The sequence below is a fragment of the Lycium ferocissimum genome, chromosome 9, assembly GCF_029784015.1.
Source record: "Lycium ferocissimum isolate CSIRO_LF1 chromosome 9, AGI_CSIRO_Lferr_CH_V1, whole genome shotgun sequence".
NCBI lineage: Eukaryota > Viridiplantae > Streptophyta > Magnoliopsida > Solanales > Solanaceae > Lycium > Lycium ferocissimum.
In genome coordinates, this window is record NC_081350.1 from 56,482,922 (window position 1) to 56,509,519 (window position 26,598).

Below are 26,598 nucleotides of genomic sequence, written 5' to 3' on the forward strand. Positions count from 1 at the left end.
ATGAAACGCAGCCCCGAAGAAGAGGGGTCGGTACGAACTATGCGGAAAGTATGTAAGGTATGAATAGTAACATAGCGAGAGATATAAGCATGAGTAATAACGGGTATCATATCGTGAGGTAAAGGAATAACTCCGTACATATGAACAATAATCGCATGGAAGCATAGAACATATCATGTGATACTTGAGTAACAACGCGCATATGAGTGCCCCCGGGGGCGGATGCCACGCATGCTTGTCTGGTCATATGGTATCATGGCGCCGAACCAGTCGGCTCGCCCACATTGCGCCGAAATACTCCGGCTCGCCCATAAACCCCGCGTCCGGGCATCCCGCGTCCGGGATGATAAGCCAGCTGACCAGGTGGCAATGAAACATGTGTCCCTTCCCATTCCCCACATTTACATGTATCCCTTCCCCCCCCGTCCCATGTACATATACGAGGTATAGCATGCATGAGAGCCCAAGAAAGTTACATATCTATCGGAGTGACGTAAGGTCGAAAACCTCCGATCGCATTATGGAGTAATCATGGTCGCTTTGTCTCACCTTGAAGGAACAATTATTCTAAGATGAGACTATCAACGAAGGACAATATCAATAGAACGTAGAACGTATCATATCGTATCATATCATAACATATCATATCATATCATATCATATCATATCATATCATATCATATCATATCATATCATATCATATCATATCATATCATCATGTCATTTCATGTCGTGTCATAGACATTTTCTCATATTCGGCATCATCTTTGTCATCGTAAAATCATAGTCGTCGTTTTAGTCATAAAAACTTTCAAAAAAAATCATAAAACTTGGATTTGGAGAAGAATGAATATTTTGGAAAACGTTTATGAACTTTTAGAAAGAAAATCATGCCTTGGAATCGAGGGATTAGTTAAAACAATTATTATTTAGTAGTCGGAATGATGTCCAAAAGTTTCCTTTAACTGTAATACGGAAATAAGCCAAATGGAGCCATAGGAGGAAATTAGGGAATAGTGGGCCCACCTCGAGTCAAATGAGGTGGCGTATACAATTTACGTACATTACATTTCATGACGTCACTTGTGAGGGTTATAAGGTGATCGGGTCTCATTTGTGCAAGTTCTAGATATCTAGGCAATTCTTCCAACTATTCATGAATATCTAATTCAATTCTACTGAATGAAAAGGGGGTAACTTTAGGTGCGGATTCCGGAGGATAGAGTAGTCCCCGAGGCTCGTATCCAACCTGGTATGCCTAAGACATGCCAAGGAAGAAAGAGTAAGACCTTACATACCTTTTCCGCCTTGTACGCTGCTCCAAATTCAAGTTCCAATTTCGCCAAAATCTACAATTTGGTCACAGATACCAAACATTGGTTATAAGACTTTAGGAATTTAATCTTAAATCAACGCTCGTCTTGACTTCTCAAATAGATTCACTTATATTCTGCCGAAATTTCGGCAGCATCTCCCCTACAATAAATATACCATCCCCGAGAATATAACTCGGCCAATTTCAATCAACAACAATCCGGGAATTCAACACGGCCAAACTATCAACAATACTAACAATTATTCTAGCAACACTTCAATATTCAATTCTATTCAATTCAACCCAAAATCTTCCAAATGCCATAAGAACATTAACAATACACTTCTTTCTTTCAAATTCATCAACCACGCCAACAATCCGCATGTTAACGACATTTTTTTTCACAAACACAAGAAACTACATTTGAAACCACATTATGTTCTAAATCAGCCCGCAACCAATTACAACTTCAATTTGCATCATCAAACCTTCATTTTCATCACATAATCTACAACAAGCAACAAACAACTTACTACATAAAATTAGTTCATCATGTTCCACCAAAAGCAGCCCCTACACGGCCAAGTTTCATCATACATAAATTCATGAGGTTCATCTATTCCTTCTCATTACAACATGCTCAACTGTCCATAACACAACAATCCACGCATGCTAAGTAAATTAACTCCTTACTCCTACATAACATCTTATACACACGGCTACAACTATATATATATACATACTCGACCACATACATCATCCATGTTCTTATGCATTTCATCCATTTCCATATACATCAATATACATAAATCATCTATAACATATATAGAAGAGGATTGAACACATACCTTCCTTTCACTCATCTTCTTTTCGGCTAAGGGTTGAAATTGCCCAAATGAATAATTGGATTACTCCAACAACCACTCCATGTTAATTAGGGCCTTCACATTAGTAGGAAAGCTAGAAGACATTAATTTTTCTTGATCAACTTTCATGGCTCCATTTTTTTTTCCTTGGCTGAAACCCCCTTAGTTCTTTCTCCTTCTTTTTTTTTTTCCTTCAACTTCCTTAGTAAACTTTTATGAACATAAAGGCCCTCTCTCATATATATAATTCTTATGTGCATGTGAGGAGCACATGCTCCTTCTCTTGAAATTTCTTGAATTTTCTTGAATTAAAACCAAGATGACTAATTTCTTATTTTGTCATCACTCCCATATTCATACATATATATATATTTAGCCCCACCAAATTCCAAGTGAACACATGTCCCCTTCTCCAACTTTCTTGAAACTTCTTAAAAATGAACAAAGGTGATCCTTTATCTTCTCATGAAAGCTTTGACCCATATGTCTTTATAATTTACAATTTGCCCCCATTAACTAATAAAAATGTGGACACATATTTATGCCAACCGGCCAACATGAGTTTTTCATACTAATAATATTCTTAAATAATATCTATAACCAACTTGTACATTAGAATGACTTTGGAGGGTGACCATTCCCTTAACTTTACCTTGAAATATCCGAACGTACAAAATGCGGGATATAACATCCTCCCCCCCTTTAGAACATTCGTCCTCGAATGTTCAATTGATCTTATGGGGTGTCATAATATTTGGGAGGATTCCTTTTATAGTCGTTCTTTTCCTTATCGTCCATTCCTTATTCCTTACCCAAGTCATGGGTTCCCTTTTCTGGTACTTGAAAATATTGTGATCCTCTTTGGCTTAATATAACGAGGTCTCCCCCCTTTATAAGGGTTCCTTTTATACCAATCCTGCGCTCTTAATACCGTCGCAAAGCCCAAGCATTCCTTCTATCCTAATAACTATTCCTTTCGCCCCACTTATCAAAATCGGTTCTCAAAACTCCTTCCGGCACTTTGATCTCTTTGTTTTCTATCTACTCACTTTCCTTCCTTTTTCAAATATCGTTGTACTAGAATTCCCAATCTCAACCTATAGTAAAATAATAACGACTCACTCTATGACACTTGTACCATTTATTCCTGTTGACGCTCGAGCTTCAGTACCGTTACTCGATTGATGTCTTTTGTGTCGTGGCTTCGACTGCTGAGACTCACATGTCCACCAAAACAGTCATATATAGAATATTCTATGCCTTTACATATATATAACTATTATCAATTAGCCCACAAAATACTTCCGGACAACATTCAAGCCTATCCTAGTTCCAAAGCTGTAATGTACTTTCTCTTTCTGTCTATCCACTGATATAATCTGCCTCGTCCTATGCGTCTTCTTATGACCTCCAATTATTCCATACACTCTAGTTTCCCTTAGGTTGCTCCAGCCTCCTGTTTGTCTCTGATGTTCGAATATGTAGAATTTCTTATAAACTTCCCAGGGGGTCACCCATCCTAGAATTGCTCCCACCTGGGCACGCTTAACCTCGAAACTTTGTTAGAATCCGGTGCCTTAATGCTAACATTTTCGCATCCGCTTTCTTATACGGCCTTTATTACATTATTTAGGGCTGGTCGAGGTCTTACAGCTCCGAGGCATTTTTGTAGCACGTTCCCCTTTGCACAATTACTGTCTTACCCCTTTCGGCCCTCGGCCTTCACCTTTCGCTTACATACATAATTATCTTTTGTCCTGGATTCCCAGATTCCCGATGGTCGCGGTTGCGCCTTCATTGCCATGCTAAATTCATAACCTTTCCGTAACAACGCACCTCATTTATACCTATTTACAGTATTTCATGTCCCCGCTCTTTCCTGTTAGGCATATCCATTCTGGCAGAATCCCCTTCACCACTTCTACTTTTCAAACTCTGTACGTAGCAAATATAGACAATACCCCACAGAGTATACGACCATATAACACATCCCAGCTTCACGTAACAGAACAAATATATCCATCCAGTCTTACCTCTTTTGACTTCCATATCATCCCTCGCCTTTTTTTTTTTCCGCCGATACTGGGCGCCTGCGAAAATCAACGATTAGCATAAGGAATCTTATTTCCTATGACTTGGCTCTATCGCACGATCTAATGACAGAAAGAAGGTCAACCATTCCTAGATGCCCCGCGACCTCCTGTTTATAAATGTGGCCGGCTTCACACCCATAAATAGGACTCTACCGGACACGACTTTGCGACATCCCTTAGACCGACACCGTTTCGATACCACTTTGTCACACCCCGACTTTACTAGGGTGTGATGGGCACCGACCCCATGTACGGAGCCGAGCGAACCCGGCGACTCATATTACATACGTAACCTCTCTAAACTTTTACATCAATAAGAAGTGGAAAACATAGCAAGGCTACTAAATCTTTTTTTTTTTGAAAAACAAAATCTGGCTATGTGAAATACGCAACACAAAATATAAGGACACATCGGGCTGATGGAGCCCCCGACAGGACCGACTCCCAATACCCACGACTGTCCGCAAAGTCTCTAACTTCGACAAGACATCATGGCATAGCACGGCGACTCGGCTACACTCCGGACAAACGGAGTTCGCCAACTTCGCCGAACCATCTTCTATGCTAACTTCGCATCATACGGGTGTACCGCGCGGCATGAAACGCGGCCCCGAAGAAGAGGGGCTCGACGAGCTATGTGCGAGTATGTAAGGTATGAATAGTAACATAGTGAGAGATATAAGCATGAGTAATAACAGGGTATCATATCGTGAGGTAAAGGAATAACCTGTACATATGAACAATAACTGCATGGAAGCATAGAACATATCATAGGATAACAGAGTAACCTCGTGCATATGAGTGCCCACAAGGGCGGATGCCATGCATGCTTGTCTGGTCATATGGTATCATGGCGCCGAACCAGTCGGCTCGCCCACATTGCGCCGAAATACTCCGGCTCGCCCATAAATCCCGTGTCTGGGCATCCCGCGTCCGGGATGATAAGCCAGCTGACCAGGTGGCAATGAAACATGTGTCCCTTCCCATTCCCCACATTTACATGTATCCCTTCCCCCCCATCCCATGTACATATACAGGTATAGCATGCATGAGAGCCCAAGAAAGTTACATATCTATCGGAGTGACGTAAGGTCGAAAACCTCCGATCGCATTATGGAGTAATCATGGTCGCTTTGTCTCACCTTGAAGGAACAATTATTCTAAGATGAGACTATCAACGAAGGACAACATTAATAGAACGTAGTATCATATCGTATCATATCGTATCATATCATATCATATCATATATCATATCATATCATATCATATCATATCATATCATATCATATCATATCATATCATATCATATCATATCGTATCATATCATGTCATGTCATGTCGTGTCATAGACATTTTCTCATATTCGGCATCATCTTTGTCATCGTAAAATCATAGTCGTCGTTTTAGTCATAAAAACTTTCAAAAAATCATAAAACTTGGATTTGGAGAAGAATGAATATTTTGGAAAACGTTTATGAACTTTTAGAAAGAAAATCATGCCTTGGAATCGAGGGATTAGTTAAAACAATTATTATTTAGTAGTCGGAATGATGTCCAAAAGTTTCCTTTAACTGTAATACGGAAATAAGCCAAATGGAGCCATAGGAGGAAATTAGGGAATAGTGGGCCCACCTCGAGTCAAATGAGGTGGCGTATACAATTTACGTACATTACATTTCATGACGTCACTTGTGAGGGTTATAAGGTGATCGGGTCTCATTTGTGCAAGTTCTAGATATCTAGGCAATTCTTCCAACTATTCATGAATATCTAATTCAATTCTCCTTTGAATGAAAAGGGGTAACTTTAGGTGTGGATTCGGAGGATAGAGTAGTCCCCGAGGCTCGTATCCAACCTGGTATGCCTAAGACATGCCAAGGAAGAAAGAGTAAGACCTTACATACCTTTTCCGCCTTGTACGCTGCTCCAAATTCAAGTTCCAATTTCGCCAAAATCTACAATTTGGTCACAGATACCAAACATTGGTTATAAGACTTTAGGAATTTAATCTTAAATCAACGCTCGTCTTGACTTCTCAAATAGATTCACTTATATTCGCCGAAATTTCGGCAAGATCTCTCTCCGTAAATATACCATCCCCGAGAATATAACTCGGCCAATTTCAATCAACAACAATCCGGGAATTCAACCCGCCAAACTATCAACAATACTAACAATTATTCTAGCAACACTTCAATATTCAATTCTATTCAATTCAACCCAAAATCTTCCAAATGCCATAAGAACATTAACAATACACTTCTTTCTTTCAAATTCATCAACCACGCCAACAATCCGCATGTTAACGACATTTTTTTCACAAACACAAGAAACTACATTTGAAACCACATTATGTTCTAAATCAGCCCGCAACCAATTACAACTTCAATTTGCATCATCAAACCTTCATTTTCATCACATAATCTACAACAAGCAACAAACAACTTACTACATAAAATTAGTTCATCATGTTCCACCAAAAGCAGCCCCTACACGGCCAAGTTTCATCATACATAAATTCATGAGGTTCATCTATTCCTTCTCATTACAACATGCTCAACTATCCATAACACAACAATCCACACATGCTAAGTAAATTAACTCCTTACTCCTACATAACATCTTATACACACGGCTACAACTATATATATATATACATACTCGACCACATACATCATCCATGTTCTAATGCATTTCATCCATTTCCATATACATCAATATACATAAATCATCTATAACATATATAGAAGAGGATTGAACACATACCTTCCTTTCACTCATCTTCTTTTTTCGGCTAAGGGTTGAAATTGCCCAAATGAATAATTGGATTACTCCAACAACCACTCCATGTTAATTAGGGCCTTCACATTAGTAGGAAAGCTAGAAGACATTAATTTTTCTTGATCAACTTTCATGGCTCCATTTTTTTTTCCTTGGCCGAAACCCCCTTAGTTCTTTCTCCTTTTTTTTTTTTCCTTCAACTTCCTTAGTAAACTTTTATGAACATAAAGACCCTCTCTCATATATATAATTCTTATGTGCATGTGAGGGGCACATGCTCCTTCTCTTGAAATTTCTTGAATTTTCTTGAATTAAAACCAAGATGACTAATTTCTTATTTTGTCATCACTCCCATATTCATACATATATATATATATATATATATATATATATATATATTTAGCCCCACCAAATTCCAAGTGAACACATGTCCCCTTCCCCAACTTTCTTGAAACTTCTTAAAAATGAACAAAGGTGATCCTTTATCTTCTCATGCAAGCTTTGACCCATATGTCTTTATAATTTACAATTTTCCCCCATTAACTAATAAAAATGTGGACACATATTTATGCCAACCGGCCAACATGAGTTTTTCATAAACTTTCAAGACTTTTGTGAAATTCTCATTTTACCCTAAACTTCCAATATGAGTTTTTCATACTAATAATATTCTTAAATAATATCTATAACCAACTTGTACATTAGAATGACTTTGGAGGATGACCATTCCCTTAACTTTACCTTGAAATATCCGAACGTACAAAATGCGGGATATAACATTTGAGTATGTAACCTGGTGTCTGGTGCCCGCTATGACGGCACCAGAACCACAATAGCGGTGCCACTGTTGCGGCAGAAGGGCCGCTGTAGCGGCAATGTGATTTGTTGAGTGACCGCTGTGACGGTCTTAGTTACCATCATAGCAGGACCGCCGCGCCACAGAAGCGGTAATTGCTGAGTCAGAGGCCTTTTAATGTGTTAAACCCTTAGACACTAAGTCATTTTCCCATATTTCATTCTTGAGGCTTAAGGAAACGATTCTAAAGGGTTACCACTGAATTCTTCTCTATGGTATCAATCTTGTCTCTAAATCATTTATCAGCTTTTCCTAATCAATAATCCATGCCTAAATTTCTCTTTAATGGTAAGAACAAAGGAGGTTTTGTGGGTTTTCTTCTCTAATGATCCTATGATGATAAAACCTTATTTATTTGGTGGATTTAGCATGGGTTGGCCTGATATTGATGGGTATTAGCTATTGTAACTTGAGTCTTCCATTTCCAAGGCTTAATTTGTGAATTTAAGGTTAGTGTTTATACCCAAAGTTGGGGGTTTTGCCTAGAATCCAAATTTGAGAAAATTGTTGGTTCGTCTGGCTTGATATTGATGGGAATTGCTCACCTAGAGATTTAATTTCTTGTTGAGATCTTTAGATTCCTAATTTTACCTTTCTAGTTCACAAACCCTATTCCATAGATTGGGAATTTGGGTCATGAATAGAGGTAGGGTTTGATTGATGATCTTCTTGATTCTAATTATGTGATTCGGATATGTTTAGACTTTCATTATCTCGAGGATCAAAAGAAAGAGGAGACCAAGGTTTGATTATTGGAGATTTTGCTGTTTGGCCTTCCAGGTAGGTTACTGTTTATCCTATGGTGAGACTTCATTTAGCGAAGCATATATTTGGACGATATTGTCGGAGAAAGCTTGTAAACCTTTAGGTATGAAGCTAGGTTGGATATTGTCTTAGGTTGGGCCCTGTTGTGTGATTGGGGTTAAACACCCCGTTGTGTTGTGACTTATCTTGTTCTGTTGTTGTTGGTTTGATGCCACGTGGAGATACTAGATATTAGAGACTATTGATATATCCTGATTATGATTTTGTAGTCTCTTACGTGTTGTCGTTTGATACGAGGATTGTGATTCTATTGTGGCTTATTGTGTAGCCTTATCATTGATAATACTTATGTTCCCTGTGAGGTACTGTGGAGAGTTGTGATCCCGTTGTGGCTTATTGTATAGCCTTTTTGTTGATATTGTTGGTGTGCCTATGTGTGGTACTGTTTGAGATTGATTTGATTATTGACATTGAACCCATACATTGCACGCATTCTCATCCTTCATGATATACTGTTGATACATTGATGATACTTGAGGAAACACTATTATGAGCGAGGGTCAATTGGATGAGAGTGATGTGAGGACCAATGTTCAATGGTTGTCCCGAAATCGGGGATGTGAGTAGCGATTGTTGAGGTTGTTGCCGGAACCGTGAGGTACATGGACTTCGCGGGTCCCCCATAGGTTGTGCTGTCGAGATGTGATGTTCCATCATCGAAGTAGATGTGTATCGGTGCATATGCATGGTAGCGATTACCGAGGTCTTTGCCGGAATCTTGAGGTTTCAGTACATGGACTTCACGAGTCCCCCTGGGTTTGTGCTACCGAGATGTAATGTTCCATCATCGGAGTACATTTGTACATAGCATATGCATTGCATTCACATCTCATACATTATTGCATTGCATCGCACTATGGCTTCTATTGTGATATTCTTGTGATGTATTTGTGATATACGGATCTGGACTGAGTATTTGAGACTTGGCACATTTGGGTTTAGATGCTAAACATAGGCGATAACGTGTACTTGAATTCTGGCTTGTGTTTAACTTATACCTTGTTGATTTACCCGTTATCTTACTTTATTGCCTTGATATGTGTTATCTAAACTTAATGGGCCTATGATGCCTACCAGTACTTGTTGTTTGTACTGACCTGCTGCTGCATTCTTTTATGAATGCAGAGCATCAGGAGGGATCGACCTCTACTCCTCGTGGTTGACTGTTTCGAGGATTTTCTGATTCGAGTCTTACAGGGTGAGCATGTGGACGTTCGCTGCCCGAAAACTCCTCTATCTACTATGTCTTTATTTCCGTTCTAAGATATATTTCTGAGACTATTGATGTATACTTATTATTTAGACTTGTAGTATTTAGTTAGATGCTCTTGTATGATCGACCAGATACTGGGGTGTATTTATTGTTTTCACTTTTTTATATTATGTTTGTGAGGCTTTCACAATTTTTACTTCTTCCGCTATTTTATATTAACTGTGAATGTGGAGTTAAAGGTTCGCCTACCGAGGTGAGAAAGATAGGTCGCACGACATAGTGAAATTGGGTTGTGACAACCCCTTATGTAGATTAACCAACACATAACACTATTTAAGGGGTCCTGTAAGTCTCAACCTGCTAGAATCTGAAGCCGAAGAGTCACTCCACGACCTTCCCCTTTCTTTGAGCCTCTGAACGAGCCCAATCTGTTCAATAACATTATCTACATAAGAACATGAGTCTAATGGTACACATAAAGCCATATAAGGAATTTGGGTCTAAAAAGTCAACCCAAAGCCCCGTCCCAAATGCAGAAGGCCAAAATGGCAATTCATTGTGTAATCGAGTTCAACATAGTCAAATCAGTACTCTACGAGGTCACACGAATCCAAAAATACTCATATTGCTACACTTTAGTCCGGAACCCAAAAATGAACTCAAAAAGGTAACCTTGAGCCCAAAGGGAAAAAAATGGAATTAAAACTTAAATTCATCTTTCCCATAGTCTAGATAGTCAATATCCTAATTAATGAAGTTCTAACCACAAATGGATCCTCAATTCATAACCTCTAATTAATGGATGGAAGCATGAGAAAATGATTAGATTAAGGTTAGATCCTTAACCCCAAGTCGAATCATGAAGTATGCCTTTGAAATCTGTCCAATCTGATCAGAACTCAAATTATGGAAGAATGAAGTGTTCTCATGAAATTTGGATATTTAATATTGCCAGGGGTCACAATTGCTGCTAACCACCCATCACAAATGCGGAAAACCCAATCCTGACCAACCTTCACAAATGCGAAGAAGACTATGCAAATGCTATCCTCGCAAATGCGAACAGTAACCCACAAATGCGGTCCTCGCAAATGCGAACTAACAATCACTTTTGCGATGACACCATATTTATTCTGGTTTTCACCAATTCCCGAAACTCCTTCGGAATCCCCCTAGACACAAACCAAAAATACATTTCTATCATAAAACACACTACTAACTCGCTGCGCACTCGGAATTCCTAAATGAGGTCGTCCTGACTTAGGGTTAACCAATGTCAACTCCAAATCATCAAAATCCTAACTTTCCAATTAAATACCCAAATCACACCCGACCGCCTCGGGACCCGAACCAAAGGGCCGTCTAAGTCAAAAATATTCCAGACCTAATGAAATCGACTAAACTCCCAAAACAATGCATTTAACCCATATGTTGACTTTGGTAAAAAATCTCCATTTCCTTAACTTAGAAAACTCCATTTTCACTAAAACCAAGTCAAAACCCGCCCTATTTCCTCGAGAACCATGTCACCCATCCCCGCAAGTCACAAATACCTTAAAGGAACTATTGGAAGGATATTTTGGAAAAAATAGGGTAAAACCTCAAAATGACTAAGTGAGTAGTTACATAATCAAACTTTGTAGGTTCTTAAGAATTTAAAACCATTAAAACTAAATTAGAAAATATATCAATTGTTTTTGTAGATATTGTTTAATTCTTGATTTTATTTGATATATTATTTTTTCTCGTAAAATGGTAAGAGCATGATTTGTAGGAATATAAATCAAATTAATGATGTATGATATAAATAGTGAGATCCTCTTTGTGCATCTCAATTAAGTAAAGCATAAATTAATCACAGATACTTGAATTAACAAAATGATGTTTGGAAGAGATTTATAAAATCCAATATCATAAATGATTAACTAAATAGTAATATCATAAATGATTAACCAAATGGGATAAACTTACTTGCCCATGACCGAGCCAGTAAATGGGCTATAAATATAGGGTTGAAAATACTCAATTTGACACAAAACAATACATCATATTTACGAAAGATGATCTCTGATTGGTCAATGAGGCACCAAGAACTTTGGGTTCCCATCTCACATATTTCTTGGTGATTCATTGAATCAATTAGAGATTGATTTTTCTTGCCAAGGAGGATGAAAAATCTCATCAGGCCAGGGTCGTGATTGAAGACCTTTAGAGTAGTCATTAGTTGTTTGGTGGTATAGGTTGTTATTGATTGTTAGAACTAATCCTGATTTTAAATGTATTTGGTATTAGAACTCATCTTGATTTTAAATGAATGCTGAATATATTTGTTTTTATGGTGACTTATTTGAAAAGTTAGGAATGTATGAATTTTTAGTATCGGTTCTAGGAGAACTTCTTATAATATTTGTACATAAATATATTTTTCATGTAGTTTTTGATATGTTGCTAAGTCTTACACATCGTAATTGAAATATTACAATTTATTCTTGGCCTAAATATTTACCCAGGAAAGATTTTGTAAACTGTAAATTCAAACTTTATAAGAATTTAATACATGCCATGTACTTATGTCAAAGCAGTAAAGTATTCCACTGATTCTTTTTTTTTTTCCAGGCCAAAATTATGTTTAGATTCTAATCATATACTTCAAGTGTTGTCCATACAAGGTGTGCATTCATGGGAAGTGATATTTTATATGAGGATGTTGTCATCTTAGTATTACCTAGATGATGTTCTCTATTATTTAATTAGTAAGAAGTGGAATCAGTTATTCTAGGTTGTTTATAATTGTGGTTAATAAGAAAAAAGGAAGCGCCCCTTCCATTTTATGCAACCGAGTTTGTTTAGGCTTCACCCACTCTAAAGGACTTTGTTAATAATTTACATTTGTAGAATTAAGTTTTCAAGCTCACTTCTTATTTTGAAAGGAAAAAAATGGAAACAAAATTGTCAGCTTGTAGGCCCAGTGATAATTGTTTCTAAACCTAATGAATGCAGAAATAAAAATCCACAATCGTAATTTTTCATGAAATTCTCATGTATAAAAAGTTTGTTCACGAGTTAAGCAAAACATTTTTTTAGTTCTAACCATCTATAATTCCTTAATTCCACATTGAAATAAAAAATCTGGTGTGGATTGCTATTTATTTTTGCTTTTCTCAATGTCTATGCACGGACAATTTTTATTTCTCTTTTCCTGGTTTTGAATCTAACGTATTTCTTATAGAACATATACCGAAAAATCAATAAAAAGAGAAAAAGACTACTAACTAAATTCAATCTGTTGAACATCACATCAAAGATCATTCAATTTTGATTTTTAAAATTCTAGAAGTATTATAATAATCTAACTAATAAGCATTTGACTTTTGCACTAAAGCCAAATGAGTTCATACACAACACTTGTATAGGAGAATCATTCAACTCATTGAAGTATTACCATTAAAACAAGGATTCCATGACATAATAAGAATTTAATTTGGATATTTAGAATAGACAAGTAAAATTCAGTGTCAATGAATAATCAAACTGAAAAAATCTATCCGTGCCAGACTGTCTAATAGTCATGATTATGGGTGAACGATACATGATTAAGATAGCTAAAATTTGTAAGTGTCACGGCCTAAAACTACAAAGTGATAACTAACACTCTATGACTAATTAACTATGCTAGCCTTGTAGCTTTTATTGCAGACATAACTAACAACCACCATTAGAATGTGTTGCAAAATACATATGAGATAAATAAACGTTTAACATAAAGTCAAAATTTACAACTGCATGTCTCAAGTGGAAAAATAAAATTCACAAACTTACAAGTATATTGGATCGTAACTATAGATGTGACATAATTAATATAACTGACAGAATTTGAACAAAAATGAAATAGTTAATACTCTAGCATCTACGAAGGAGAAGTGTGGCTCTCCAACACATAGCCTCCATCACATTTCACATTCAGTTCATGTTTTAGTTATCTATATAGATACACCGATACCCGTACAACTGCTCGTCACCTCACGAGTACGGGACGCCCAATTTCCCGTTACACCCCTTATGTTGATTACCAAAATATACCACTATTTAAGGGGTATAGTAAGTCTCAACTTGCTAGAATCCGAAGCCGAAGAGTCACTCCATGACCTTCCACTCCATGACCTTCCCCTTTCTCTGAGCTTCTGAACGAGCCCAGTCTGTTCAATAACCATATCTACATAAAAACACGAGTTTGACAGTGCCCATAAAGCTATATAAGGAATTTGGGTCCAAAACGTCAACCCAAAGCCCCGTCCCAAACCCAGAAGGTCAAAACAGTAATTTATCTTGAAATCGAATTCAACATAGTAAAATCAGTACTTAGGTCACACGAATCCAACAATACTCATATTGCTACACTTTAGTCCAGAATCCAAAAATGAACTCAAAAAGGTAACCTTGAGCCCCCAAGGGAAAAAATGAAATTAAAACTTAAATTCATCTTACCTATAGTCTAGATAGTCAATATCCTAAATCATGAAGTTCTAACCACAAATGGATCCTCAATTGATAACCTCTAATTAATGGATGGAAACATGAGAAAATGATTATATTAAGGTTAGAACCTTACCCCCAAGTCGAATCTTGAAGTTTTCACGACCCAAATGGCCTTGAGTGGCATCTACACAAATCCCCTAGTGGGTGAACCATCTACTTAACTAACCATCCAAATGAGTACCACATTACTTAGCCAATTTTAAAAACATTCAAGGATAAAACAGATATAAAGATCACCAAATGTCTAGTAATGCCATAAATAAATAAAATCTGCGGATGTCATGACCCAATTTCACTTAAGTTGCGCGGGCACCTACCTTTCCCACACCGGTAAGCGAACCCTTATCCCAAATTTTTTAAAAGCATGAATAAATAAGTAAATGAGCGAAAGAGATAGAAATACGTAAGTATGACATAATAATAAATAAATAATGTGGAGATACATCAAACCACCCCAGAATCTGTCTAGTCATACAAGAGCAGCTAACTAGAATCTACAAGTCTGGAGGTAATAATAAAACATCAATAGTTTCAATATGTCTTAGAATATCAAGTAAGACATAAATAAAAGAAGAATCTTCAAGGCGACGAACGTCCTTGTGCTCACTCTGTAAGACTCTAAACAGCAACCCTGGAACTACTATCAGCCACGAGGAGTAGAGGTCGAACCCACCTGAAACTCTATAATCATAAAAGAATGCAGCAAGTGCAGGTCAGTACAAACAACAAGTACTGGTAGATTTCATAGGCCGACTAAGATTAGCTAATATATATCAAGGCAATCAAGTAAGATAAACAGGTAAATCAACGAGGTATAAGTCAATCACGAGCCAGTAACCAAGTACACGTCACCACCTATGTTATATCATTTAAACTCAAATATGCCAAGTGTCAATATATTCAATCTGAATCCGTATATCACGAGTACATCAAAAGAATATCACAATAGAAGCACAATGCAATAATGTATAAAGTGTGAATGTAATGCATATGCACCGTACACATGTACTCCGACGATAGAACATCACACTTCGGCAAAAGACAACCCATGGAGGACCCGCAAAGTCCGTGTAAGCTCATGATTCTGGCAATAACCTCAAAAATCGCTACTAGCACTCATACCTCGCTTCCGGGATAAACATCGAACATCGGTCCTCACGTCACTCTCATCCAACTGAGCCCAACTCATAACAGTGTTTCCTTGTATATCATCAATGTATCAACAATATATCATGAAGGATGAGAATGCATGCAATGTATGAGTTCAGTATCAATAATCAAATCAATATCCAAAGTACCACATATGGGCACGCCAACAATATCAATAAAAGGCTACACAATAAGCCACGATAGAATCACTATCCTCGTCTCAAATTATAACAAGTAAGGTGCTTCAATATCATAATCAAGATATATCAATAGTCACCAATATCTACTATCTCCACGTGGCATCGAGCCAACAATAATAGAATAAGATAAGTCACAACACAACGGGGTGGCTAACGCCCAAATCACACAACAGGGCCAAACCTAAGACAATATCCAAACAAACTTCACACCCGAATGTTTACATTCATTCTCCGACAATATCGCCTAAGTATATGCTTCGCTAAATGAAGTCTCACCATAGGGTAAACCGTAACTTACCTGGATGGCCGAACAATAAGGTCGCCACAATCACACCTTAGTATTTCCTTTCCTTTGAGCCTCAATATAATTAAAGTCTAAGCATATTCGAATCATGAAATTAGAATCAAGAAGAACATCAATCAACCCTACTTCTATTCAAGACCCAGATCCCCAAACTATGGAATGAGTTTTATGAACTAGAAGGGTGAAATTAGGAATCTAAAGGTTCCAACATGAAATTAAAGCTCTAGGTGATTAATTCCCATCAGTATCAAGCTAGAATAACCAACAATTTACTTAAATTCGGATTCTAGGCAACACCCCCAAATTTGGGTATAAACCCTATCTTCCATTCCTATAAATTAGCTACTAATTAGGAAGAAATTATGAAATAAAAGATTCTAATCATCAATTCCATGCTTAAAGAAGCTAAACTAACCAATAAATCAAGATTACAAAGCCTAGAAGAAGAACTCATTGAACCCTCTTTTAATTCTAGAACTCTTAGTGAACTAGCACGATAATGGAATCCTGACGTGATAATGAAATCATGGAATAGGAAAGAAGATAGAAGGACTTACCACCTAGATTTCCCCCCAGAATCACCTTGAAATGCTCCCATCAACTCAGTTTTCGGAATAGAAATGAATGAGGGAGTTAGGGATTTTAACACTTCATTTAATGAAAATAACTGCCCGTCAACTGCTTCAGCGACCACTATACCGCTTCGGCGGTCCCTTGACCTCTACAACAGTCTTGCCCAAATCACATAGGCCGCTTCAGCTGTAGAGTGACTGTAAAAGCGGTATCGGTACCATGGTGCTGGTGCCGCCAAAGCGGGCACCAAACACGAGAAATCCCAAGTTTTTCACACTATCAACCTAAATTCTCCCGAGGCCATCTGCTCACATACCAAATATGCAAACATATATAAAAAAATGCTACGAACGCACTCGTGGCCTCAAAATTCCCTACGGAGGTCTCTTTGATCGAGTCAACACCGGATACCTCAATATCAACTTCTCAACCAAAGTGCCGAACTGCACCCGAGTGCATTGAGAATCGAACCAAATATACAAATAAGTTCTAAAAGACCATCCGGACCTCTCGAAATTGACGAATTTTCAAAAAAGGTCCGTTTATCCAAAAATCAACTTTGAGTCAATTCTTTTTCACTTAAAGCCCATTTTCCCCAAAAAGTCACCCAAATCACATCCAACCACCTCGGGAAGCATGTCAACGATCCCCTCAGATCAAATGTGAGCTAAACAAGCTCGGAGAAGGGTCAAAAGTGCTGAAAAGACTATAATGACCGAACGGTTCATTACATGACATTCCAATTAAAACATCACTCGTCCTCTAGCGACGAAAGGAAAGGAATGGAGAAGTACCTGAATCAGCGAATAACTGAGGATACTGGCTTCGCAGATCAGACTTAGTCTCCGAAGTGGCCTCCTCAACAGGACGATTCTTCAATTACACCTTTACAGAAGTAATCTCCTTAGACCTCAACTTTCGAACCTACCTATTCAAAATCACAATAGGCTCCTCATAAGTCAAATTCTCATCAAGCAATACCGAATCCCAACGAACTATGTAAGTACCATCGGCATGGTACTTCTGTTACACTTTGCCCTCCCAGGAGCTAAGGACGTTCCATACTTATTGAGTATTTTTGGAGAAGGTGCTTATGGAGGGTTAACGTCGTGAGCATACACAGGATATAAGTCATGATGAATGGGTGTTACACTTTGGAAGAATTTCGTATTGTTAGTACCGTTACTAAACGAATGTGAGCCCGGAGAGGCCATGAAACTCTTATAAGGCTAAGAAAGACTTCTAACAAGTAGTACGAGAATAATTAAAGGTTTTGAGGTCAAGCGGGTTGGAGAAAATAAGTTGTCAAAGCTTTGGGAAAAACTGGACAAATTTCGGACATGATTTTTGGTCTAACTTGAGCGAGGTGTATCTCCTAGTATATGAGGAGTTATGGAGTGAATAAACTATCCAAATTGAAGTTCAGCGAGTCTAGTTTCCAACACAACAAACTGTTCATCGATACGACATCGGAGTAGGGAGTTATTGGTATTTTTAAAAAGAATTGCCAGAAGCCCGTGAACCTGCGCGAAAATCCTAGATGCCCACTTAAAGCCCATTAGGTGACCCGACCCACAAACCTTATAAATAGCCCCAAACTCATTTTTGTACTCATTTTTCACCCACTCTCACCACCTACAAGTCTCTAGAAATCTCTCAACACTCCTTCAAGTCTCCACACCAACCTTAGCCTAATTTGGTGGGTTCCAACTTCAACTTAGGCTCGAAAAGTATGTATTGCTTTGTAGTTTTTGATTTCCGTTGTCGTATCATCTTGGATAAGAGCGGGAACCTCGAACCCGGGTGGTGTCTCACGCATGCAACCCATTTAAGGTAAGATTCTTCCTCCATTATCAAAAGTTTACATAAATTAATAAATTGCTATTACTAGATTTAGCTCGTGTTTAGTAGAATTGGTGGAAATACGAAATAAATCTATGATGGGTATTGATGATGGATTATAATGGATATTTTTTTGACAAATTAGTATGGGGATGAGTTTGGATTATGATTGTTGGTGTTGGGTTGTTGTTATAATCCTGGGATCGGAGTATAAACAGAGGAAATGCTACCCGAATTTGCATAACTCCGAAACAATTGGACATAACACCTAGAATACTTTGCAAGCAAGCTAAGAGAAGACTAACCCAGGTCGTATATTTCCATTTAGGCGCTAGAGAAGGAACAACATAGGAATAGGGAATTCCTCTAGGTCAAGTTTTTGAAGATAAAGGTATGTAAGGTTTTCGCTTTCGTTTTCCTTGGCACGAATAAATAGAACCCCTAGCATGCATTATCAATCTATTCGAGTGTATTACGGATTTAATAAATTTTACAATATACACACACACACACACACACAAAAAAAAAATATACTTATTTTATGAGAGGTACATATAGTTTATGAAAGATGCATATTTTTTTCCGAAAATCTCTATTTTTACGAAATTTTTGATATTTTATGAAATTAGGTGAACGTCCCCAGCTAAGTCATTCATTGACTCCAATTAAACCGTCCGTATACTTTATGATAGATCCTTATGATGTTAATGTGAGTATTATCATTTGAGTCATTCCTTGTCCTCGGTATGTGTCCCATAATATATTCGGAGGTATAACGACCTTACGTCACTCCAAAAGGCCCAATGTCACTTCTTTGACCCCTCATGCATTTATATATATATATATGTATGCACTATTTTACTCCACCGAGCCGCGCTATAGTCAGCCGGGTACGGTACGTGAATGTGCAACCACTAATTAGTTGGGTATTCACACCGAGTCCCATTAGGGCCGGGTACATTATGATATAATGATGTTTTCCCGGATGCGGGAAACCTCGGATACGGGGAGGATGATGATGATATGTACACCGAGTCCTGAAAAGGCCGGGTACGTTTTACGCCGAGTCCCGAAAGGGCCGGGTACGTTTCACACTGAGTCCCGAAAGGGCTGGATACGCTTCACACCGATTCCTATCAGGGCCGGGTACGTTATATTTTTATAGATATTATGTATATTTACTTGCATATGAAAAATAATTCTCTCATGCATGGCATATTGTATGGTTTAAGATGTCACAGGTTACCAGTTACCACTATTCTCCCATGTTTTCATTTATAGTTTACTGATGCCATTACTTCCTCGCTTTTACATACTCGGATTTTTTATCCGTACCGATCGTCCCACTTCTTAGGGCCGTATTTTGTCCGCAAGTCGACAGAGCGCAGCAAACACCTTCTCGCAGGATCGCGCTTTCGGTTGGGACGGCCAAGTACCACTATGCCGGGATTGCTAGTTGGGTATATATCGACTCTACATGTTATGTATACGACAGATGTACGTACTCTTAGAGGCTCATAGACAATGTAGTGGGTGTCGAGTCTTGTGTTTTTATTATACTTATGATACACATGTTATATACCTCGGGCGGCTATATGATATTTTATGATGTTCGTATTTTATGCCTTGTCGTCACTAATGTGTACAGTCGTTCACAAAGAGGTTATGTTATCCTTATGTTGAGCTTTTTTGTGTACCGATGCTCTTATATGTACATGCTAATGATTACGATCAGGATTGTTGTATTAAGGTTATATTATGTCACGTCAGGTGGTACTCGGCTGTTAGGGTAGGGTGCCCGTCATGCCTCTCGTCGGGGTGTGACAAGGTGGTATCAGAGCAGGTCAGTCCTAAGATGTCTATGAGCCGTGTCTAGTAGAGTCTTGTTTAGGGGTATGAAGTGTGCCATGCTTCTAAAACGGAGGCTGAGCATTTAGGAAATACCTCTTTTCTTCGCCAGATCTAGATCGTGCGATAGAGCCAACAACGTAGGAAAGTTCATTCCTGATTCTATTTTCTAATTATAATTACGATTACGCCAATAAAAAGAAGGGTTTCAATCCCAAAAGAATGCGGGGTCAGCTCTGGAAATGGATATCAGACTAACGCCCATTTTCCAGTACGGGTTAGAGAGTAATAGAAGAGATGAGAAGGAATATAAGTTATGAGATTGAGTCAAACCCTTCAAAGATTATGACGTTTATCATGAAAGATCCGTCTAAGGACCACATAAACAACATGCCGAGAGCCCGCGAGTATGACCCCACCACAACTTTGGCTGCACTCGGGGCCGATGGAGACGGATATGAGAAAGCATTACGTGTTGGAACATCTGGCCTTTTCTTCGGGTCCAACATTATGATGGGACCGCTACGGATGTTTGTATTACAAAATATCGGACGGTTTTCAGTTTTGGAAATTTGTGAATCAAGGACCGCTAGTGTATGTATAGACTCAAGGGCCGCTAATGTATGTATGGGAGTTATACAGGAGGAATAAGATGGTCAACCAAGGGGAGGAGAGTAACTAAGGAAAATAGGAAGGTTCCACTTCAAGCATGCGTCTGATTAACTTTCGCAGAAACAGGACCAATGTAGAATGATTACGAGGTAAAGTACTAACGGACGAAGCGAATTGCAACCAAGTCAAATAAGTATAAAGGAACAAGGACACCTGAAGGAAGTAGAATAAAAGCGCACCATAACGAGTAAATGAACAAAGTTATCAAAGAAGGCTACGTAAACGCGGCCCCACTTTCTTTACAAGAAATGGACTCAACCGATAATGAGCGAGCCGGTGGTGTGAAAAGATACAAGGGAATATTTTTCTACAAAAGAAGAAAGAAGCTAAGTCAGAGCTCACAACAAAATATAGATGTACAAAAACTATTATGTGTATGTTTTTCACTCTAAGGAAAAGAGACAGACGGTTAGACACAAAGAGGGACGGTGATAGATGATGAAGAGAATACTCTTGTAAATCATGCGCAATAAACAGAGTCATGAGTACATATCATAGTGCAAATGATATCAAGAATGTTTAAGTACAATGTGAGGGCACGTATATACCGCCAGAATATGGAGTAACCAAATTAATAGGCAGAAAGGAGTTTTCAGAAGCATCAGCTAGCCACATCCCTATAACGGGGAAGTTATGAGGTAGAAAAGGAAGTTAAGAACATAAGCAGGGATAATAAACGCTTGTCAAAAGGAGCTAACGTGGGAAGGAGATAGTTCAGTAAGAAAAGGGGAGTATGTATCTAAGTAACAGAAGGGGAAACCGCTAATCAAAAAGGGTCAATAGGTGAGTCTATGAATGCACGTACGACATACCAGCAAGACGATCCGACACGATCATTAAAGGGACATGAATTACAACCCTATTGCACCCTAATAGGGGAATTTTGCAAGGCCATAAGCAAGGAAGGATTGGTAAAGGTAAGGCATGGAGGAGTACGACCCTAAGATAAGCAAGTTGTTAGGGATAGGTACAAAAAGTGAGTATAAGTACTAGAAAAGGGTATAACGGTGCGAGAAGACTCGTAGTTAAGCAAATGAGCAAGGCTAGAAGGGGCAGACTTGAAATTATAAGTCAAAGTTACGAAAGATAAGGGTCGCAGGATTATATCCTTAACATGGAAAGCAAACTAATCATTATCAGTAAGAGATTGTCGGCAGAACGATTTAACATTCCAGGTTAGGAGGTACCAACATGATAATTAAATTAATGACATAGAGGATATAACACGTATATACCATCTGGAGGGTATCAACTGCAACTCGAAAGAAAAATAAATGATAGTGGTTTGCCCAAGTTGAATAGATAAGTAAGAGGATATAGACAAAGGAAAAACGGAGAGGACCAGAGTCGCTGAAGCAACAATATACCAAGCTTAAAAGGAAATGTGATGATGGTTAGTATCTATAGTCCTGTGTCCAAGAAAAGGTATCACACGAATAGCACAGGGCATTTGGAGCACAAAATAAGGATGTACGATAACGACAAAGCCTTTAGAAATCCAGTAATGCGAGAAAAGTTTTACGAGACTGAGACATAACATGGTTAAGAAATGTGGTGTCAGGAGAGACCAGGTCTAGGTTCAAAGGGTAATCATCGTAAGGTTAATGTGAGACGCAAACATTTGAAGGAAACCCACCCTGTAGAATTTAAGTCACTACTAGCATATCATTAGGACCAGCATACAGGGAAAGAGGATGAAAGAAGGAATATAATAAGGATTTTACCCAAAGATCAAGTATCGCCCATAAGAAGCGCAAAGAATGGTAACTTTATAAGGGGGGGGGGGTGAGTAATCATCTCTAAAAGCTTACAGCCGTGATTATAGCCATGATAGCTAAGAACCGATGAGGATGAGAACAATCGACAACATGTTCTGACCTCTCACACTAAGAATGCAACAAGGAGAAAATATGGTACCTGGAACTTCCCGGCATCTAAGAAGAAGAGTCATTTGTGACTATAGGCGCAACTAAGGATAAAAGTAGCGTTTGGATACTAGTTCAATAATTAGGAAGCAAAAGTGAGCTATAAGCAAAGTAGTATAGACTCGTACCTAAGATAGGGTAACCACGAATAACTTTTGTTACTCTTCACGCGAATAACCCATTTCGTGCTTACTGAAATAAGTTTTGGGCGAACATATTTCTTCGAGGTTATAATTTTTACTTAACGGTGAGCCGGCATCCAACAAGGATAGTTTAAAATTGTTAAGAGTCCTATTCTGACAGGCGATGTGGTGAAATCCAAAATTTCGTGCTGACAATAAAGTACCCCTGGAAGGGTTGCATAATAGAAATAATTTGGGATTCGGTAAGAAGAAAAAAAAAACTCAATCTGGGATCCATCAATACTTATGAGACACTTCAGGAGGTCAATCAAAAAGCTTACGAATTGGGGCTTCTGTTAGGATTAAAAGAATTTCATAGTACCGACTACTACCTTTAACGGGCAAGAAAGAATGGACATGGAAAGTTAAGGCAGAAGTGAAATTTGGGCCATATTTAGGTATGGAAATTGCGAGGCGATATGTTGTTGAGAACACTATCTCATATACCAATTCGGTTGAGTAATACAGATGCTTTTAGGTCCTGAATGGCCAGAGGGAACTCTAAGGAATTAGCATAATGAGTTTTCCCTTCATATTCTTTGAACATTCGAGGACGAAAGTTCTTAAGGGGGGAAGAATGTTACACTTCGCCCTTCCAGGAGCTGAGGATGTTCTGTACTTATTGTCACGACCCAAACCGACTAGTGCCCGAGCTGGACACCCGTATACGAACCTGCAAGATATAATCAGACTAAACTAATGACAATATGAAAATTGTAAAAGAATGCTGTAGGCTGATAATGTCATATATCAGAGTGAACCTGTCTCCTGGGAAGTCACAGTTAATCAAAACATAACAAAATATGCAAGCCGACAAGGCTGCCACTATATACCGGAATATCCAAAGCGAACTGCGTCGATATAGCGGTCCAAACATATACACAACCCACACATGTCTACAGACCTCTAAGAGTATAACAGTGAAATATCACGAGACAGGGCCCCACCATACAGGGCCCCACCATACCCCTGGATATGTATAAGTCTATATCAAATGATCTGTACCAAAATGACTCAAGCTCCGGAACAATAGAGCTCTCCAATCAACTGGGCAGAAGTCTTAGGCTGGCGGATCACCAAACTGATTGTCTGCACCTGTAGGCATGAAATGCAGCCTCCGAAGAAAGAGGGTCAGTACGAAAAATGTACTAAATATGTAAAGCATGAAACACAGTAGTAAAGGTCATGACTGAATGGAAAGATGACATGAGATAAGTATGATAATCAAGGGATACCAATGCATCTGTACCTTATATGGTGAGTCATGCATATATATATATATATACACTCTGTATACCGTACCCGACCCATTATGGGACTCGGTTATATAAATATATACCGTACCCGACCCTTTAGTAAGGGACTCAGTTATGTAAATATATGCCATACCCGGCCCTTTAGTAAGGGACTCGATTATGTAAATATATACCGTACCCGCTCCTTTAGTAAGGGACTCGGTTATGTAAACATATCATAAAACTCACTCCTTTAGTAAGGGACTCGGTTATATAAATATATACCATACCCGACCCTTTAGTAAGGAACTCGGTTATATAAATATATACATATAAATACATTATAACATAAGTAGCATGCATGAGAGCCCAAAGAATGCTATGACTCTATCGGAGTGACGTAAGGTCAGTAACCTCCGATTATATTATGGAATAGTCATCATCGCTATCTCGCATATGAAGGAACAATTGTTATAAGGCGAGATCAACAACAATGAATAAAATCGAGAAAATCATGAAATAACTCAACATTCTCGTAATAACATTAAAATCATAAACTTGAACCTTTTAAATAGAAAATCATCATCATCATCATTATAATCATCAGAATCATTCTCATCTTTTTTTATCGTGAGAAACTTTAAGAATCATGAACTTCTTTTGCTTTTGAAAACAAGGAGGTTATAGAAACATTTATGGAATCATAAGATAGGAATCGTGCCTTTGAAAAGAAAGGGACGAGCCTTAACATACCTGTTCAGCCTCCAATTATCTACACTTATTCGTCCGAGCTCGCAAGTTTACATTTAAGAGGATTCACACTATCGTTAGACTCATCGTAGTATACTTGTGCCAAACATTCAAGTAAACCTTTCTAGAATCTGCCAAAATTTAGGCTGCATCTCCTCTGTTTATACGCCTAGCCCGAAATCTCAATTCAGCAACCAACAACAACAAAAATATCAACATTAATAACATCATTTCCAACACCAATATGTACCATAAAATATCCCTCACGATGTTTTTCCAATTGTCACAACCAACAACTTTATTATACGACCATTTAATCACTCTATCTTCGTGAATAAACCAAAAGTAATATTAATAAAGTGAAATTCATACCTTATTCTTGTTGAAATAGCAATATCTTTAATATTCACTTTGAATCCACATCAAAATCCACCGCACAACAATACTAGAATTACGATTATGCGCTACCCGAGCCTCGACTAATCAAAATCACTCCAATTCCTCACTTTCTTTATGACATAAATACCCCTATATGTTGCTAGGTTCCCAATCTGATTTTTGGTGAAAAAAATGGGGGGTTTTTCCCCTTTTATAAGGTTCAAATTCGGGTCGGCTCACTGTAGCAGTACTGTAGCAGGTCGGTTACTGAAGTAATACTGTAGCACGCATTTTTGCTTTGTCAGCCGAACTTGTAACGTCCATAATTCTCTACTCCGATGCCCTGTCGACAAGAGGTTTATGGAGTTAAAAACTAGACTCGACAAACTTCATTTTAGGCTTTTGAAATACCTTAAAACACTTCATATGCTAAGAGATATTCTTCTCTCAAGTTGGACCAAAATTTTCATACGAAATTTTACCCATCCTTTCTCCAAAGTCGTACTACTCCATTTCTTCCACTCATTTTCTTATAAAACCCTCCGGTATACCTTATTTACATCCTTCACTCATTAAATATGCTTAATAATGCTTGCTTCTTATATTTCCAAGTAGTTTTACTTAACCATAACTCAACGTACTTATGTTTCAAATTTGATAAGTGCTTCTTCGAAGATACGGGGTGTAAAACTTATGGCGTATTTTTGGTTAAGAAGCTTATAGAGGGTTAACATCATGAGCATACGCGGGATATAAGTCATGACAAACGGGTGTTACACCTTGGAAAAATTTCATATCGTTAGTGCCGTTACTAAACGAACGTGAGCCCGAAGAGGCCATGGAACTCTAATAAGGCTAAGAAAGACTTCTAACAAGTAATAAGAGAATAGCTAAAGGTTCCGGGGTCAAGCGGGTTGGAGAAAGTAAGTTATCAAAGCTTTGGGAAAAACTAGGCAAATTTCGGACAAGATTTTTGGTGCAACTTGAGCGAGGTACATCTCCTAGCATATGAGGAGCTATGGAGTGAATAAACTATCCAAATTGAAGTTCAGTGA